The sequence below is a fragment of the Petaurus breviceps genome, unplaced genomic scaffold (assembly GCF_028583685.1).
Source record: "Petaurus breviceps papuanus isolate PSGF00001 unplaced genomic scaffold, PetGlider_PUasm1.0 101, whole genome shotgun sequence".
Classification (NCBI taxonomy): Eukaryota; Metazoa; Chordata; class Mammalia; order Diprotodontia; family Petauridae; genus Petaurus; species Petaurus breviceps.
In genome coordinates, this window is record NW_027185575.1 from 8,579,156 (window position 1) to 8,584,799 (window position 5,644).

The following is a 5,644-nucleotide window of genomic DNA, read 5'->3' on the forward strand; positions in this document are numbered from 1 at the left end:
TAATAGATAGAGACATGCATGTGACTTTCATTCATGTAGACATATTACAAGCAAAAACCCTTTCTGATGCCACAAATGTTTTCAGGTCTCTTTGTTAAATGGCTTTTTCAAATGGGAGAGTATTCTCTCTGAAAAAGATTTCAATACAACAACATCCCCAAAGTCACTGGATTTGGAGGAAGGAAATTGGTGGTTATCTAATCTAACCACCTCATTTGACAGATAAGGAAACTGAGGTTGGAAGAATTCAAGGGAATGACCCAAAGTCGATCACTCACTCATTTAACAAGTATTTATTATGTGCCAAACACCGTGGATACAAAGATGAAAACTTAACAGTGACTGCCCTCAAGGAAATTATATTCTCTTGGAAAGATATAACAAAAGCATGGGTAAGTAAGTAGGAAATATATACGAAATTAATACAAAGTAATTTGGGGGTATAAGGAAGAGTACTAACCATTGGGAAGATGAGGGAAAGTGTCTTGTAGGAGATACCATGTGAGTTTTTTCCTGAAGGGAGTGAGGAAGTCTAAAAAGGTACAGGTGAGAGGAAGAGAATTTCAGGGAGGAGAGTTCCCCTACAAAGGCAGAAATGGGAGATGGAATGGTGTGTACAGAGAATAATCAGGCTGGTTTGGCTGGAACGTAGAGGCTATGAGGGAGAGCAATGGGAAAGAAGTCTAGAAAGCAGATGAGTCATATTATAAAGGATATCAATGTGAGCCTTAGAAGTGTGTAGTTTATCCTCAAGTTGCTGAAGTTTCTTGGACTGGTGAACACCATGGTCAAAGGTGTTCATTATTTGGACACATGTGTGGAGGGTGGAGAGATCAGAGGTAGGGACACCAATTAGGAAGCTGTTGTTGAAATAGTTCGGATGAAAAGTGATGTGTGCCTTACCTAGGGTGGTGACCAAGCGACTGACGAGAAGGGAATAGATGTGAGAGATGCTGCAAAGGCAGAACCAACAAAAATTGGCAGCTTATTGGTAAAGAGGAAGGAGGACTAAAGTTGGAGAAATGAAACAGTTCCTGTCCTTGAGGAGTTTACAGAGTAATGAGATTGGTAGGGAAAGTAGAAGGAAGTTAAAACAAGAACAAACAAAATGAATGATATAAGGTAGCATTGGATGACAGAAAAAGAAATGTCACAGCAAAATGTCCTAGAACACTTTAAGAAAAAAGAAATCACTCACTAGGGAGAGGTCAGGGAGGACTTCATAGAGGAGGCAATGCCTGAGCCTTCAAGAGAAGATTTCAATGGCACAGGGGCACACAGAGAAAAACCTGCACACAAACATGAAGAGAGGAGTAGGTAGGGTAGAGATCAGGGGTCAGGCAGCTCAGGTTTGCTTGTCATGGAGAATGTATTAAGCAGAGTAGCAATGGTGCATTGTTGGTAAAGCGAGGTGGAACCAGATGGAGAGGGGCCTTAAATCCTAGAATAAGAAGGGTTCGTTTTATTCCAAAAGCAACAGGGAACCACTGATGGATCTTGAACAGAATTATATCAGAACTGTTGGTTGGGAAGATTATTCTGTGGGTTAGAGATAAAATGTGAGGAGGTTAAGTGAAGAAGCTAGTCCTCATAAGAGGGGGTGAGGATTTGAACTAGGGCAGCAGCCCTGAGAATGAAGAGAAGGGGTTGGATAAATGTAGCTAAAATCCTTGGCACCAGATGATTAAAAGTAAGTCAAGGTGGGGCATCTAGGAGGTGAAGTAAACAGAGCACTGACCCCAGAGTCAGGAGCACCCGAGTTCAAATTCAGCCTCAGACACTTGACAAACTTACTAGCTGTGTGACTTTGGGCAAGTCACTTAACCCCAATTGCCCTGCCTTTCTCCCTCCAAAAAAAAAAAAGTAAATTGAGGAGAAGAATTGGATGAAACATGTAACTTATCATTGCCAATGGCCTGGAGGGACTGCCTGATGCTTCAGGTGAGCCCTGTTCATGAGAAAGGGTCTAGAAAAGGACTTGGGGAGTTACTATTTACTCTCACCTTCATACAAGGCATGTTGGTAGAGATTATTGTAAAGGATGAGGCACTAGGTGGCGCCATAGTGCATAGAGTGCCAGGTCTGGAGTCAGGAAGACTCATCTTCCTGAGTTCAAATCTAGTCTCAAACACTTATTAGCTATGGACCCTGAGCAAGTCACTTAACCCTGTTTGCCTCAGTTTCTTCATCTGTAAAATGAGCTGGGGAAGGAAATGGCAAACCACTCCAGTGTCTTCACCAAGAAAACCCCAAATGGGGTCATGGAGAGCTGGACACAACTGAAAACAACTGAACAACAGAAATTACAAAGAGTAAGATAATCAAGAGGGACTGGACCTGGGAGTTCCATAAGGAACCTTCAGATGAAAAAACTCCCTCTAACAATGTAAACCAATACCTTCTCAGGAACATACAATCTTAGTGAGATAAGTGACTTGCCCAAAAACTTTATAGCTTCTATGATTCAGAGGTAAGACTTGAACTCTGTCCTTCCTAACACCAAGGCCAGTTCTTTATCTACCAGACCACACTACTGCTCAGGACCACTGAACACTAAAATAAATAAATGAATGAATAAATAAATAACTGAATGAGAGAAAGCTAGCATCATTTTTACAAGGATGACATAGATTCTGGATAGTTCCTCTCTCAAATCCCATGAAGAAACTGTTCTGGGTGGCTTTATAAAAAACTGCAAAACTAACACACAAATGGGTTATTCAATATATTTCCTCTAGTGAAGGTCTGTTTCCATATATCAATCAACATGTATTTATGAAATGCCTACTCTGTACCAAGCACTAGGGGGGAAGTACAAACAATGAAACAATCCCTACTTCACAAGAAGATATCATTCTAATGGATGAGACAAGAAGGGTGTCCACATTTGGTGTCCACCTGCCACCCAACCTGTGGCTCCAAGAAGCTGTAGCATACACAGCAGTCACACTCCACTAAAACCACCTGGGCACACAGGCTAAATCTGAGGGTTACCAATAGGTCTCAAACTCATCAGTGAGTTAGGGGGTATCTATCCCAAGCATATGAAGACTTCCCCTGGCAGAATGGGTGCATGAGAATAATTTGTTCCAATGGCCATGAAGGCAGCTAAAGCAGGTGTATGGAGCACTTAAAACTTGCTCAGACGTCAAAGATGCCAAGGTCATCCACTGCATTTCAGACCATCACCAGTCACCCTCACTCTTATCTTGCCACTGGACTTCATTGACTAGAAAAGAGAGTAAAACTGACAAATTCTGCTTTGCTTAAATCCAATTCACACCCAACTCAAGACATCACTCCATAATGTCACTGGTCCTCTTTCAAAACAAAAGACCAACAACAAAACAATAAATATAAATATATCCAGCACAAATACAAAGTGAATAAATACAAATACATACCAAATAATTAACTACAAGGTAGCTTAGGAAAGACAGCACCAGCAGTTGGGAGGAGCTTCATACAGAAGACTGACATGGAAGAGGGAAAAGAGAAAAAAAAGGAAAAAAGAAATGTATATGATAATTTTATTACATATTTAAAAGGAATAGCAAGTTGTACATAATGTATTTGCAGTTTCATGTGCAGTCATCCTTTTTATTATACTATGTTATGGAAATGCTTGTTTTATTCCATAAATTAAAAGTAAAATAAAAAAAATTTTAAAGATGATGCCTGAGCTGCAACTTAAAGGAAAAAAGGAAATTTATGAAAAGGAATTAATGAAGGAGTGCGTTCAGGGGGATGCCCACTGCAAAGGCAGGAAGATAAGAAATGGAGTGCTGTAAGAAATGATAAGAAGGCCAGTTTGGATCACAGAATACAGGATGGTGTGCGATGTCCAGTAAGAACAGAACTATAAATTGGGGCCAGGTTATATAGACCCTTAAGCCCTAAAGAGTATGTTTTATCTTAGGGGCAAAAGGGAATCACTTGAATTGTTTGAGTAGGAGAGTCACATAGTCAGAGCTTCACTTAAGGAAAATTACTTTGGCTGCAATGTGTAGGCTGGACAAGAATGGTGAGAGACTTAAGGCAGAGATGCCAATTAGGAGACTTTTGCAATGATCTAAGCAAGAGGTGAATGAAGCAAGAAAAGTCATAATAAGGGAGCATGAGGTATGAAGTACAGCCTGCTTGACACTTGAATAGTGAAAGTAAAGGTACCACTCAAGGGGATTAGACACCTGATTTCCCCAGAAGGCTCCCCAGATACTATCCTGAACCCGAATTCATAATGGCAGGTTATGTCCCCAGAGGCTATTGTGGGCTACTCTTCCCTTCACACTAAGCTTACCTTAAGGAGTTGGCAGTGGTTTTCTAGTATGAGCGCCCCACTGCTGTGTTTCCACGTTAATTATCAGTTGATATCAGTTATCCAGTCAGATTTTATTAGCTTTTAGTAATAAGATTTAGTAACATGATAGAATAAGATCAGTTAGTATGAAACACCCCTCCAAATTCAGGGCACACTCTCCTACAAGGATAACTAGATTCCTGGGGAAAATGGACTCAAGCTGGGAATACATTTGGGAAAGGGAAGCCTCATGAAGTCCTCCTTTTTCCTGTGCTCCTTAGAGTCTTTCATCAGTGTGCCTAGCTTGTCCTTAGCTCTACAGACACTGCCATCAGCTCTTCGGGCTCATTGCTAGGACATTCATGGAAAACCCAAAATATTCTGACCTTTCAAAGTTCACAAGGTCTTCCTGTAGTGGAGGAGGGAAAGAGGGAGAGGGAGAAAGAAGCTATTCTCCTCCTCTACCTCAAATGATTCCTTCTCACCATTTCAACTAGACTGCTTCTCTCTTCTAAGCTGAACTATCACTCAAATGTCCAGATTCTTTATTGGATTCTATAAGATCCACAAGGAGTAACTGAATCTCTTCAGCCAATCCCAATAGACTTCTTGGGTAGTCATTTTATTTTATACAATCACTTTCAGTCCTTCCAAACTGATTAAAGACATCCCCTGTGTAACTTAATGTCTTTGATTGATTGATTCAATAGAAGTGTTCTTATTTGTTTAAACTAGTTACTTTAGTGAAGAAGGGGACTGAGTGATTGATTCAATAGACCTTACCCATCCTTACAATAGTATCACTGATTTTTTTTCTTCAAATAATAAGTATTTTCAAAGGAAAAGGACCTATGTGTACAAAAATATCAATAGTAGCTCTTTTTGTGATGGCAAAGAATTGGAAATTAAGACCATGTTCATAATGTGGGGAATGACTGAACAAGTTGTGGTATATGATTGTGATGGAGTACTATTGTACTCAAGAAATGATGGGGGGGGGGGGTGTTTCAGAATTGGCAAGACCTAGATGAACTGATGCAAAATGAACTGAGAAGAACTGAGAGGTCATTGCAAAGAGGCTCAGCTGTGAAAGACTTGGTTTTTTGTTGTTGTTCAGTTGTCACAGTTGTGTTGAACTCTATGTGGGTTTGGGGTTGTTTTTGGTAAAGATACTGGAGAAGTTTGCCCTTTCCTTGTGCAGCTCATTTTACAGATGAGGAAACTGAGGCAAACAAGGTTAAGTGACTTGCCCAGGGTCACACAGCTACTAAGTGTCTGAGACCACATTTGAACTCAGGAAGATGAATCTTTTTTACTCCAGGCCAGGAACTCTTATCCACTGCA